Raw genomic sequence first — 15,198 nt, 5'->3', positions numbered from 1 at the left:
TGCCCCTCCCCCACTCACACTCTGTCTCTCTCTCTCCCTCAAAAATAAATAAACATTAAAATTTTTTTTAAATAAGTAAAAATAAAAGAACTAAATTAACCATCTACAAATGAAACTACAATGTGTGAGATAGAAAGATTAGGAACAGATTAGACATTGCAAAAGAAAAGATCAGTGAATTTGAAGACACAGAAAGTGATAAGTTTAAGATGTGTACTATAAACCTCACAGCAGCCACTAAATTAAGAACCACAGAGTTATAGCTAATAATCCAATGAAGCAAAGAGTGGACTAACAAAAAGTACTCAATCCAAAAGGTAGAAAAGGAGGAAAAGGGAGCAAAGAACAGATAGGACAAATAGAAAACAAATAGCAAGGTAATAATCAACCTAACCATATTTAAAAACCACATTAAATGTAACTGAATTAATTAGGGGCGCCCGGGCAGCTCAGTCAGTTAAGTGTCCGACTTCAGCTCAGGTCATGATCTCACAGTTTGTGAGTTTGAGCCCCGCGTCGGGCTCTGTGCTGACAGCTCAGAGCCTGATGCCTGCTTCGGATTCTGTGTCTCCCTCTCTCTCTGCCCCTCCCCTGCTCATGCTCTGTCTCTCTCTGCCTTTCAATAATAAATAAACGTTAAAAAAAATTTTTTTAATGTAACTGAATTAATTAAACGGCAGAGATTGTCCATTTGGATTTTTAAAAAAAGATTCAACTATGTGTCTCCTAAAAAAAAAAGAAAAAGACACTTTCAACATAAAGACACAGATATTTTGATAAAAACTAAAAGGGTAGAAAAAGACATATCCATGCTACACTAAAAAAAAAAAAAAAAAAAAAGCCAAAATGGTTACATTAATACCAAAGTAGATTCAGAGAAAAAATATAACCAGGAATATAGAAGGTCATTATATAATGACAAAGGGGTCAGTTCATCAGGAGAACACAAGAATCGTAAGTGTTTATGCACTTGAAAGCAGAGCTCCAAGATTCATGATGCAAAAACTAATAGGACTGTAAGGGGTAATCCGGAATTATATTCAGAGGTTTCAACATCCCCCTGTCAATAAGGGATAAACAAGTAGACAAAATTCATAAGGATACGGAAGGTATAAGCAACACTATCGACCACCTTGACCTAACTGACATTGATAGAACACTCAACAACTGCAGCATACATATTCTTTACAGTCAGATATGCAGGTCTGCAGCTTAGAAGAGCCTTCTATGTAGGAAAGAGACTTGAGAGTCATTAGCTTTAAGATGATAATCAGAGCCTTGAGAGTGGAGGCAAAGAGAGTGTGGAGGGTGAGAAGAGAGGATGAGTAAAGGAAGAAGAACCAGCAGGGCAACCTGAGGAGCAATCCAGACGTAGAAGCAGGAGAGTGGGTGTAATCAAGACCACTGAAGAGTGTTTCATGCAGGTACCAGCCCATACAGTCAAGCCTGTATTTACTCATTCAATAATTCTGAGCACCTGCTACATAGCAGGCACTGTGCCGGGGACACAATGGGGAGAGAAAAAGCAGACTTTGACTCTGCTGTCCTGGAGTTCACAATCTAGTGGGGAAGACAATCAAACAAATCTCACCAACAAATCTGTAATAACAAAGATGGCTGTGAGAGCATACACCAAAGGAATGTGAGCTTCCTGAGGAAGTAACATTTGAGCAAGATCAAGACAGGCAGGCACTAGATAAAAAGCACAGGCAACAAAAGAAAAAATAGGTAAAGTGGACTTCATCAAAATTAAAATTGTTTGTGCTGCAAAGGACATCATCAAGAAAGTGTAAACATACCCTGAGCACAGGAGAAAATGTTTGCAAAACATGTATCTGAAAAAGGATTTCTAACTAGAATATATTAAGAACTCCTAAAACTCAATAATAAAAAGAGAAATAATCCAATTTATTTTTTTTTTTTAATTTTTTTTCCAACGTTTTTTATTTATTTTTGGGACAGAGAGAGACAGAGCATGAACGGGGGAGGGGCAGAGAGAGAGGGAGACACTGAAGCGGAAACAGGCTCCAGGCTCCGAGCCATCAGCCCAGAGCCTGACGCGGGGCTCGAACTCACGGACCGCGAGATCGTGACCTGGCTGAAGTCGGACGCTTAACCGACTGCGCCACCCAGGCGCCCCCAAATAATCCAATTTAAAAATGAGCAGAGGATTTGAATAGACATTATCCAAAGTCATACAAATGGCTAATAAGCATGTAAAAGTATGCTCCAGATCATTTGCATTAAGGAAATGCAAATCAAAACCATAACGAGATACCGCTTCACGCCCAAAGGGATGGTCATAATAACTTTTAAAGTGGAAAATAACCAGTGTTGGAGAATGTATTAGTTTGCTAAAGCTACCATAACAAAGTACCATAAACTGAGTCCTTAAACAATAGAGATTTACTATCGCATAGTTTTAGACGTGTTAAAATATAAACTAAAGCGCATTAAAATTTTTAAGAGCTGGGGTCCCTGGGTGGCTCAGTTGGTTGAGTGTCAGACTCTTGATTTTGGCCCAGGGTCGTGGGATCAAGCCCCACCTTGCGCTCCGTGCTGAGAGTGGAACCTACTTAAGATTCTCTGTCTCAAATTTAAAAAAAAAAAAAAAAAAAAATGAGTTTATTTGAGCAAAAACTGATTTGAATCAGGCAGTATTCAATCTAGCAGACAGAAAGGACCTCTAAGGAGCTGTACAAAATGAAAGACTTTCATAGGCAGAAGACAGTGGAATAAGGAAGTTACAGCAGCAAAAAAGGAGCTTGGTTATTGCGAGGTTACTTTCCCTTAGGGGACGGCAGAGGTCTATCTAGTGCTGATCAGGTGATTCCTGATTGACTGGTTTAAGATTCCATTTCTGGGACAGTTGAAACTATAATTAAGTTAACTCTCAGTTTGGCGATGTGGGACTTAGTATAAGTGACTCCACTGTGGGTCTGTTGTCTTGCTTTTAACAGAGGCTAGAAGTCCAAGATCAAGGTGTCAGCAGGGCCAGCTCCCTCCAAAGGGGCTAGAGAAGGATCTGTCCCAAGCTTCTGTCCCAGCTTCTGGTAGTTGCTTGGTTTGTGGCAGCCTACCTCCAGTCTTCACAGGGCATTCTCCTTGTGTGTGAGTCTCTGGGTCCAGATTTCTCCTTTTAATACAAGACACCAGTCATTTTGGATTAGAGGCACAACCTGCTCCAATATGACTTCATCTTAGCTAATTACATATGCAATGACCCTATTTCCAAGTAAGTTCACATTCTGAGGGACTCTGGGACATATGAATTTTGGAGGGACATAATTCAACCCATAACAGCAAGGATGTGGAGAAATTGGGACTCTCATACAGTGCTGGTGGGAATGTAAAATGGCGCAGCTACTCTGAAAAACAGTCTGGCGGTTTCTCAACATGTTAAACATAGAATTACCATATGATCTAGCAGTTCCACTCCTAGCTATATATCCAAGAAAATGAAAACATATGTCCATACAAAAAATTATATACAAATATTCACAGCAGCATAACTCATAAAAGGCAAAAAGTGGAAACAAACCAAATGTCCTTCAACTGGTGAATGGATGAACAAAATGTAGGATTATCACACCACAGAACATTATTTGGCAATAAAACAAATGAAGTACTTAAACTTACACAATATTATACGTCAATTATATCTCAATAAAAACATAAATGAAGTACTGACACATGACTCAGCATGACAGCATAAATGAACCTTGAAAACGTTATGCTAAGTGAAAGAAGCCAGTCACAAGAGGTCACATAATGTACGATTCCATTTATAAGAAATGCAGGTTTGGCAATTTTGCAGATGCAGAAAGTAGACTGGTTGCCTAGGGCGGGGGAATTTGTGGAAGGTAGGGGGAGCTGGCTATTAATGGGTACAGGTTTCTTTCTAGGGTAATAAAAAGGTTCTGAAATTGATTGTGGTGATGGTTACACACTATGAATATACTAAGTTTAACTGTATACTTCCAGTGGGTGAATTTTATAGTATGTGAATTATAGCTTAACAAAGCTATTACTTAAAACTAATAATAGGGGCACCTGGGTGGCTCAGTCGGTTAAGCATCCAACTTCAGCTCAGGTCATGATCTCACTGTGAGTTCGAGCCCCACGTCAGGCTCTGTGCTAACAGCTCAGAGCCTGGAGCCTGCTTCAGATTCTGTGTCTCCCTCTCTTTCTGCCCCTCCCCTGCTCATGATCTGCCTCTCTCTGTCTCAAAAATAAATAAAAACATTAAAATTTTTTTTAAAATAGAAATAATAAATAGGAATAAATAAACTCCTTACCATGCAAGCAAAAGAGGGAGGGGGAGGAACATTCCAGTAAAAAACAATCACCAGAAGGTGAGCTCCAGAATGGCAGCAATTTTTGCCAGTTTTGTTCACTGCTGTAGTCCCAGCACCAAAACAATGTCTGGTAAATAGTAGGTCTGGTGTGTGTATACACACACACACACACACACACACACACACACACACATATAGTATATAATATAATGCATTATATAGTAACCTGTGCAAAAGCCTTGTGGCTAGCTGTCTGTAGAGCATGTGGCTCTTGATCTTGGGTTATGAGTTCAAGCCCCAAGTTGGGGGTAGAGTTTACTTAAAAAAAAAAAAATTAGAAAAAAAAATCCTGGTTATCTAGAAAAGAGCACTGGCCTCTGGAGAAAAGATTCAGTGTGTGTGACTGGACGGAAGAGGACGGGCAGACCGTGCAAGTTAGAGATTTGTATCTTAATCCTAAAAGCAATGGGGAGCCACTGAGGGATTTTTAAGTGGAGATGATCAGATTTGCATTTCAAAAGACCCCACCAATAGCAGGGGACAGTCAATTAAGGTAAGGACTGAAAAGTTGGATTTAGCAACAAAGAAGTTGTTGGTGACCTTGGACAAAATCAGTCCAGGTAGTGAGATGGAGTGACTAATTTTGGGAACTGGAAAGGAAGTAGAGCTAGCAAAATTATCCTACACTTGGTAAGACCTCTCCTTATTCTCAAGTCTCCAAGGAAACCGACCAAAAATATACTTGGCTTGGGAAATAACAAAAGACATGTTCGCATGAATATTCACACACAGCCGGTTCACCAGCTGATTCTGTTTCTGTTCAAGGATTCCACACTTCTCACCCTGACACAGACTGAGGACCTGTGGCCACAGCGCTTGGTTCTCTCTCACCAAATGCTGGCCTTTCGTTGCTGGGAGCGGTGGATGGAAGGCCACAGAGCAGGCTGCCATCATCTGAGATGTGGGGGCGCTTCGGAAACAGAACTTGTCCCTTTTTAGCTTCGCTGCACCTCTCACCTGAACTACGTACAACCCAGAACCCAAGGGCAAGCCAAGTAGATGCACTGAAGCCCTATTCACAGAAAACTAAAGGGAAAAGCTTTTGGAATAGGGCACTTGTCCATAGTGACCAGATGTCTGAACTGAGAACCAAAAAGACTGGGTTCTAATTCTCATTCTGCCAGTCACAGTAGCAACTTAACCTCTCCAGGCTTCCATCTGCTCATCTCCGAAATTACGAGAATAAACACATGCCTTGCCCTGATCAGAGTGATTAGGAGGAAATGACAACTGCACAAGGGTGTATCTAGATTTTGTGGGGCCTGAAGTTTTTATCATTTCATAGGACCCCTTTAAGAAAAAGAATATAAAATTTTAAGAACAAAATTAGGTACAGATGTGAATATTTATGAGAAATTACATCAAACTACAAATTTTAAAAAGGTAATGCAAAAAATTTTTCTATTTTTTTTAAAATTACACATTTGTTATATTAATTGCCTGGCATGCCACTATCCATTTTTTGTCCACTACGTTTTTTGGCTACAAATTCGTTAATGGTTTCCTCAAACAAGTTTGTAATGTTTTCTATGAAGGAAGATGATTCAGTCTTTTTCTCTCACTGTTGATCAAAATTTGCTCTTTATTATTCCTAGTTCAAAAAGGTTCTTCCGTCATCCCCACTTATTATTTTAAAATCATTCTCAAGTTTGGGGAAATCTCCATCAAGTTTCTTTTCTTTATGAGCTATACGATTTCAAGGACTTCCGCATTTTCTTGTGCAGTGATTAATCTTTTATCTCTCTTCATTCTTCTGGTGCTGGACACTCTAGGAACAAAGGACCTCTGGTACCTTCAGGTCACCATGCTTGTGATTCAGCACAGTGGGGGTTAGAAGTATTCTAGAAGCCTCTACTACACTGGGAAGGTGAGCAATAACTTAACTATATACAGGAACCTAATATATGTGTCCTACTTAACTCAAATTAAGTGTATTCCCTACTCCAAAATGCCTAAAAATGCTCATGGCTACTTCAGTGCCCTCCTCCCCCGATAGGGAAGTCATAGGTGAAAAGAGACCACTAGTGGTCTTAACAGAGTTGGGTTAAAATGTCTTAGTTTGGGGACACCTGGGTGGCTCCGTCGGTTAAGCGTCTGACTCTTGATTTCGGCTTAGGTCATGATCTCACGTTTAGTGGGTTCAAGCCCCATGTGGGGCTCTGTGCTGACAGTGCGGAGCCTGCTTGGGATTCTGTCTCCCTCTCTCTCTGCTCCTCCACCACTCGCACTCTCTCTCCCCCGAAATAATAATAATAATAATAATAATAATAATAATAATAATAATGCCAAGTTTTACTACCTTTATAAAAACACGACCTCTTCCATGGCCATAGAGGGGGCCTGGGAGAGTGAGGATCCAGAAAATGAAGTTGCGTCAGCATTGCAAATCACCGAAGGCTACAAAGGGCTCTTTATACGGCTGAGTCGAGCCAAGAGGGAGGAAAGGTTACTCACGTTTGGAGGGAGGTTCAGCGGCCTGGCCAGCATGGCTCACAGCTCGTGGCCGGCCCAAAGCCTGCCCAGTGAAAAAAGCTGTGGCCACTGCCAGCCAAACCCCACGCAGAGGTCCCCGCCGACCCACTTGCCCCCTCCTGTGGCCCCCACTCGAGGTCCGGAGTGTCAGATGCGTCCAGCCCACCTTTAAGATCGGTAAATCTCCACCTCCGGTTTCAAAAGGAGCGCGCTCCCTCGGACCCGCCCCTCACTTCCGTCCTGAAAACCCTTTCATCCCACCAGGTCTCGCGATATCACGACGTCTCGCCTGTCCCGGCTAACCCCGGAGAGCAGCCCCCGCGGGACTCCTGGTGGTGACTTTCCCTGGTGGTGACTTTCTTGGGAAGTGTTTGGGATGAGAGCTCTTCACCTGGCACGCTTTCTAGCAGCATGGACCGGGCTGTATAGGCGCACTTAAGTCCATCAGGCCCGAGGTTCGGATCAGGAGCGGAGGGGTGGGGATCCGCCTTCAACCTGACCCTGGTCCGGTTCTGTCGTATATGGGTGATAAGGACTCAAAAATATTAATGACTGCCGGACACTGGGCTCTATACACGTCATGTCTTTTAATTCCCACAATAACCCCAAGAGAAAGGCGTGGTTTTTACCCTGGTTGTACAGATGGGGAAACAGGCTCAAAAATGGAGGAATCTGCTGAAAGTGGGAAAGGATGTGACCAGTCTGACTGTAAGGCCTCATTACGTGGTAAAGCAATTTGTCAGCAGACTCCTAGATACCTAGAGGACACTGTAGCTCAATGAAAAGTATTCCATCTTTGGGTTCACAAGACTCATGTTCATATGCAAATACAGACACTTTCTATGCTGTGTGACCTTGAACAACTTGCTTAACCTTTCTGAGACTCAACTGATAGATAAGGATATTAATACTTTCACGGGATTATGAGGATTGGGTGTATATTCAGTGCCTACTCCAAAATAGGCATTCAATAAATGGAAGTTATAGCTATTAATAATCTTTTTAACCCCTTATATGTTGTGCGGTGTTCAGTGTGTAGGAGGTACTTAATTTAATAAACCATAACTGAGTGAGTGAATGAATGGAGGGAGAAATGAAATAAGTCTGGCCAGATACCAGGTGGTCCCTGCCTCCAATCCCCTAATCTCTTACCCCACTTCCCTGATATGGCTACACCTCAGAGGGCTTGAAGTAGAAAATGACTGTTCATCCTCCTTTTCCCAAACAGTTGTGTGTAAACTTGTTACCAAAGTAGCATACAGAAAAGTGCACAAATCTTTTTTTTAAATTTTTTTTTCAACGTTTTTTATTTATTTTTGGGACAGAGAGAGACAGAGCATGAACGGGGGAGGGGCAGAGAGAGAGGGAGACACAGAATCGGAAACAGGCTCCAGGCTCCGAGCCATCAGCCCAGAGCCTGACGCGGGGCTCGAACTCACGGACCGCGAGATCGTGACCTGGCTGAAGTCGGACGCTTAACCGACTGCGCCACCCAGGCGCCCCTAGAAAAGTGCACAAATCTTAAATGCACTTAAGTTCTTATGAAATGAACACACTGAATGGTATAACCAGCTCCATGATGAAGAAGCAAAACATTACCAGCCCCCAGAATGCCCTTCATGTTTCTTTCTAATCATACTCCCACTATGGGATAACCACTATCTTGCCTTCCAATAGCTGAAATTAATTTTGCTTGCTTTTGCACAGGATGCACCTGGAATCACACAGCATGTGCTAATCTGTAACTTCCTGGATTTCCCTGTCTCCTTGATTCTAGTGGGAATCCAAGAAGAAGCCCAGTGGGGTTGCCTCCCAGGTGGTCAGGGCTACTCCCCAATGCCACCCACCTCAACATCATGACTAGCCTGTCTACATGCTCACTGGCCCAGGGATTCCTGTGCCCATGGACTCCTGGCACACCTCTCCCTTTCTGAGGTAAGAAAGAATCTTCTGCTGCTTCTTCTCAGCTTTTCATAAGGGTTCCCATGATAGAGGTGTATGTCCCTGGTGGCCCCTGCCTGTGCTCTTATACCCCAGATCTTTCCTTCTCCACCAGGAAGGCCCTGGGAGAGTAGAGGATGGGGATGTGCTGATTCACAAGGTGGTCATGCCCAGCTTCACACCATTCCAAGTAACACCTCTCCCCCTGCTTTGTTCAGTGTGCCCCTTCCCGCTCCATCGAAAACTCTTTCTCTCTCTGGGTGATGAACTCTCGGGGCCTCTGCTGTTCCTCCGTGCAGCCTAGCACCTGCCACATTCTCTCTCCCCACTAGACATGTTTGTTCATTCCTGAACCCCAATTGCGGGCATAGTTTTTGTCTTCTTCCAGAGGATTCCTGATGCCTTGCAGATTGAGGGATGTGGCTTAAGGGTCTTGGGCGTTCTGCCTCGAGGGGGCAGTGTCTCCTCACACCACAAGACAGCCTAGGCTTTAGCCCCGTCAAGAAGCCCCATTATACAGATATTATCATCAAACCCATGTTACATATGAGGAGGGTAAGGCTCAGAGAAGTTTAAGGGATTTGTCCAAAACTATTTCGTTCATAAGTGACAACAGGTAGACCTCAGGAATGCCAGTGATGCAGGCCTAGAAGGCTTGGTATCTGCTAAAGGCTACCGTTCACTGAAACTAAAATGAGACACATGGATATTTTACAGATTTCATATCTTGTCCTCAAATCCAGGAGAAAGGTTTTCTAATTTCCAGATGGCAGATACAGAAACTGAGGTCCAGAGAAATTAATTATTCTGCCTGAGGTCACAGGGATAGAGAAAGGCTAAACTAGATTCAGCCCCTCCCATCCCACACATGGACCCGAAAGCCTGGCTCTTTCCTCTGTGCTCTGCCACACTCATCAAAAGGATTCTGACAAGTGCAGATATGAGTGGCTACATGGGTAATATAGGACAGTGGGGACTAGGCATTTACCCAAAGAATACAAAAATACTAATTCAAAGGGATACATGCACCCTGATGTTTATAACAGCATTATCGACAATAGCCAAACTATGAAAATATCCCACGTGTTCATTGACTGATGAATGGATAAAGAAGATGCGTGTATATACACAACAGAATATTACTGAGCTATAAAAAGGAATGAAATCTTGCCATTTGGAACAACATGGAAGGGGCTGGAGAGTTATTACGCTAAGTGAAATAAGTCAGTCAGAGAAAGACAAATACCATACGGTTTCACTCATATGTGGAATTTAAGGAAAAAAATGAGCAAAGGGGAAAAAAAGAAAGAGGGGCAAACCAAGAAACAGGCTCTTAACTGTAGGGAGCAAACTGATGGTTACCAAAGGGGAGGTGGGGGAGAGGGTGGGGGAAATTGGTGGGGATTAAGGAGTGCACTTGCTGTGGTGAAACTAATATTACACTGTATGTTACCTAACTGGAATTTAAATAAAAAAAAAAAAGACAGTGGGGAAGCATTCCAGAGAGAGCAGAACACGGACCACCAAGGGACAAGTTTTGGTTCTCTATTAATGTGTAACAAACAGCCCGCCCCCAATTTAGTGGCTTAAAATAAAATTTTATTTTTATCTTTCACAGTCCTATGGATTGACTCCACTCAGCTGGGCACTTCTCACTGGGGTCTGTCATGCATTTGCAGTCAGATTGAAGCTGGGGCTGGAGTCATCGGAAGGCTCATCTGGGCTGGATGTCCAAGACGGCTTTTTATTTTATTTTTTTTTTCTTTTCAAATTTGTTGCAATTCTAGTTAGTTAACATATAGTGCAATATTGGTTTCAGGAGTAGAATTCAGTGATTCATCCCTTACATACAATACCCAGGGTTCATCACAGCAAGTGCCCTCCTTAGTACCCATCACCCATCTAGTCCATCCCCCACCCACCTCCCTCCATCAACCCTCTGTTTGTTCTCTATTTTTAAGAGTCTCTTATGATTTGTTTCCCTGAAGCCCTCCATGATATGCCACAAGCCATCACCTCCAGTTTTTCTCCTTTGCACCCCATGTTACACTGAAACAGCAGAGTCCCCTAATCAAGTTGATCCTAAGGCAAGACCTGACTGAGGTTCTGGTTCCTTAGCCTCTCTTGGTTCCTGACTATTTCCCGAACCTGATTCTGGAGGCTTCATGTCAATTTTGTGTGTTTCCGGATATCATTCCAGGAAATTTCTCTTCTACTTAAGTGAACCAGAGTCCATTTCTGTTGTCTGCAGTTAAGAACCCTAGTCGGCACAAAGACCCATTGAAATCTTCAGCCAGAGGAAGTGACATGATCAGAGCAATTTATGGGCGAGAAAAATAGAAAAATCTGATAAAGATAGATTGAAGAGAGAAAAACAGGAATGAGAGAGGCCAGTTGGGAGGTCTTCATGACGTTTGGGGTGTATGATGAAGCACAATATTGCCAGTGCCAAAGAAGTGGGAGAAACAGCAGCTTTTGGCCACTGACTGAATATGGAAAAAAGAAGAGAAGGGAAAGTCCACGTTGACAGAGTTTTGAGTCTTAGCAACTAGGAAAACAATAATGTTACAAAGAGAAACAAGCAAGTCAGGGAAAACAGTTTGGAGGAGGAAATCTTCCATTCATTTATTCAACAACTATTAATTGCCTGCTCTATGCCAGGCACTGTTCTAGGCATTGGGAAGACAGCAGTGGGGAAAACAAAGTCTCAGTTCTAAATTAATAAATACATACGTGAGATAATGAACCTGCTTTAATAAAGCTTCAGTTTGTGGTGCCACAGACCCACATCAGAACATATCTAACTGGCAGCCAGAACTTCAAGAAAAGTCCTAGGCTGGGCCTGAAGACAAATTGGTAGTCATTGTCATAGACGTTCATTCATTTATTCATTCACTTGTTAGAGTACCTACTATGTTCTCAGTACCATTCTTGCCATAGACATACAACAAAAAAAATAAAAGAGGGGCTCAGCTCTCGTGGAGTTTCCATTATAGAGTACAGAGGCAGACAGTAAACAAATACACAAATATGTCAGATATGTGATGTGTACTATGAAGAGAAATAAAGCAAGGGAAAAGGAAGAGGAAGTTTGCTGTTTTAGATAAGATAGGTTGTTCTGCAAAGTCCCCTCTTGTAAGGAGATATCTGAGTGAAGTCCTGAATGAAGAGAGGCAACATCCACATGGTTACTAGGGGAAACCTATTTCAGGCAGAGGGAATAGTAAGTGCAAAGGCCCTGAGGCAGGGCAATTTGGTTTCCGCAAAGAACAGCCAGGAGAACAGTGTGGCTAAAGTAAATGGGTAAGGGCAAGAGTAGGAAAAGAGGTAAAGGTGGGAGTGGGAGTGGGAGCCAGATCCTGTAGGGCCTTGCAAGTCATTGCAAGTACTTTGGCTCTTGTTCTGAATGAGATAGAAAGACTTTGGAGAATTTTGAGCAGAGGAAGCACACGACATGACTAACACTTTAAAAGGATTGTTCTGGCTGCTATATATAGAGTAGACTGGGGGTGTGCAAGGGCAGAAGCAGGGAGACCAACTAGCAGACAACTGCAGTCATTCAAGGCAAGAGACCCGGGGTGGCTTGGACCAGGATGGTGATGAGGGAGGACATGACATGTGATCAGACTCTAGAAATAAACAGAAGGAGAACCGACAGGATTTTCTGATAGATTGCATGTGAGGTGTCAGAGAAATAAAGGAGTCCAATGTCTCCAGAGCTTTTAATAGGAGCAGCTAGGAGAGCAGTTGCCATTTACTGAATAGAGAGAATTGAGAATTATATCCAGAGCTTCAAGAAAGAGTAAAACTGGGGGCGCCTGGGTGGCTCAGTCGGTTGAGCGTCCGGCTTCGGCTCAGGTCATGATCTTGCGGTCTGTGAGTTCAAGCCCCGCGTCAGGCTCGTGCTGACAGTTCAGAGCCTGGAGCCTGTTTCGGATTCTGTGTCTCCCTCTCTCTCTCTGACCCTCCCCCGTTCATGCTGTCTCTCCCTGTCTCAAAAATAAATAAACGTTAAAAAATTTAAAAAAAAAAAAAAAAAAGAAAGAGTAAAACTGTCCCCAGCTTTCCTGCCTGGAAGGAATAATTTGGCTCCCAAGCCATGATGGGGGCCCAAAGTAAAGCACTCCTGTGGGGGCAAGGGGCAGGGGTGCATTAGCCTAGCATAGGCTATCAAGGCTGAGATGGGAGAAGCTGAAGTCTGCAAGGGCAGTGGAGGGAGCAGCAGCAATGGCAGCGATTTACAAAGGGATTGAATAACCCTTCTAACAAGGGAGGAGGACATCACAGAAAGGGAGGAAATGAAAATATTTAAATGTTTGTTTATTTTTGAGAGAGAGAGAGTAAGGGAGGGGCAGAGACAGAGGGAGACATAGAATTTGAAGCAGGCTCCAGGCTCTGAGCTGTCAGCACAGAGCCTGACGTGGGGCTTGAACCCATGAGACGTGAGATCATGACCTGGGCCGAAGTCAGATAACCAACCGAGCCCCCCAGGCACCCCAGAAAGGGAGAAAATTAGAATAAACCTTGTGGTGTTGGACTGGAATTGAAGGTATGGTGTGCACTCTTGGCTTTCTGCATAGAGAGATTGATTGATCTATCAATAAATAGATGTGTGTGTGTGTGTGTGTATACACATATGTGTGTGTGTGTGTGTATATATATATATATATATATATATATATATATATATATATATATTTCCTAGCACTGTCCACTGAGAGGCCCAAAAGCAGTGACACTCCAAGAACAATGAACACACCTAGCACCCAGATCGTGATTTCTAAATATCACTCTCCATTAAAAAAGAACAAAGGTGCCTTGGATGAATGGCTGGTTGCAGGGCTGGAGCAGAGAAAGTACAAGATGAGCCTGGAAGTAAGGAAGTGCTCAAAGAATTATGATAGAAGCCAGCTTGGCAGGTGGCCAAATCTGGGAAATTTTTGAGCATCAAAATAAATAACGATTCAACAAGTAGAACACTCACGCCTATAATAATGGGGCCAAAGATGCATACCCCTGATGTAATCATGAGGAAACAACAGATAAACCCAAATTGAGAGACATTCTGCAATATAATAGGTCTGCAGTCTTTTGAATTGTCCTGAGCATGAAAGCAAAAGAAACCTTAGACACTGTCTCAGACTGAAGGAGTCTGGAAAGACATGATAACTGAACGTAATGAATAATTCTGGACCTGGATCCTTTCATCATTAGGCCAATTGATGAAAGTGCAATAAGGTCTGGGTATTAGACAATATGAATGTATCAATGTTAATTTCCTGATCATGAGCATTGCATTGTTATGTAGGAGAATGTCCTTTAAAAAAATCTATTCATTTTTTGAGAGAGAGAGCGTGGGTGGGCAAGGGACAGAGAGAGAGGGAGACACACAATCTGAAGCAGATTCCAGGCTCTGAGCTGTCAGCACAGAGCCCTACGGGAGGTGTGAATTCATGAACCTGTGAGATCATGACCTGAGCTGAAGTCAGACGCTCAACCACTCAACCGACTGAGCCACCCAGGTGCCCCAAGAACGTCCTTTTTTTGTGAGACATATACACCAAGGTATATGGAGTGATGGGACATCATGTAAGCAACTTACTCCCAAGTGGTTCAAGGAAGGGGAAAGTTCTTTGTATATTGTAATTTTTCTTTTACATCAAATAAAAAGAAAAAAGACAAGGAAGGAGTGAATGAAATCCCTGAGGCAGTGGGGAGTGAGGGGGCGTGGTCAGCCAGTGCACAAAATAGTAGAATATTTCCAAGGAGAGGGCAGTTAAAGATGTTTCATGTTGCAAAGAGATGGAAGAGGAGCAAGACTGAGAAAAAAAAAGTATTAAACTTACAAAATTGTTTCTATGTTATCAATCAGGGCAACAGCTGTTTACATATGCAGCATAATGGGAGCTAAATCAGTTATTCACGAGAATGCTGGCTGTGCCTATGGATTTCTACAACTTCTTGGCATCCTGGGCCTTGGGATTCAGAGGCTGGAAACCTGCTTTCACTACAAACCATCATGATTTTAAGAAGAAAATCCTAATGACATAATCATATTAGCTCTTGTCAGGAGAGCAGATCTCCCTAATTCCTAGTTTTAGAAGGTTCCTTTCTTAAGTTTAGTACATTCTCATTATATGCAATGCTCACATTTGGGGCCAAAAACATTCTGAATCTGGAATTATTATTGTGCCCAAGTAATACATGTTCATTATAAACAAAAATGTAGATAGAACAAATTTTAAACCACCTATAATCCCATCATCCAGAAATAGTTTCCATTAGCAATTTGCTGCTTATTTTAGACTTTTAAAATTCAAATCACATCTATAAATTTTTGTTGCACTAAAGGAAGGATCCTGCCCTGTGCTATTTTGTATCTTGCGCGCGCGCGCGCGCACACACACACACACACACACACACACCA

At 42.7% G+C, this 15,198-nt stretch overlaps 1 long non-coding RNA gene across 1 annotated transcript; it reads left to right on the top strand.

Annotated features, from left to right (window-relative positions):
- Positions 1-7,132: 7,132 nt before the first annotated feature.
- Positions 7,133-15,034, top strand: LOC107180013. Its single transcript, XR_006220938.1, has 3 exons — positions 7,133-7,285; positions 8,608-8,765; positions 14,644-15,034. It is a non-coding gene; the product is annotated as an uncharacterized LOC107180013 (long non-coding RNA).
- Positions 15,035-15,198: the final 164 nt, after the last annotated feature.

The sequence above is a fragment of the Panthera tigris genome, chromosome C1, assembly GCF_018350195.1.
Source record: "Panthera tigris isolate Pti1 chromosome C1, P.tigris_Pti1_mat1.1, whole genome shotgun sequence".
NCBI lineage: Eukaryota > Metazoa > Chordata > Mammalia > Carnivora > Felidae > Panthera > Panthera tigris.
The sequence above is the reverse complement of the archived record's forward strand: the minus strand, read 5'-3'. Positions and strand labels throughout refer to the sequence as shown.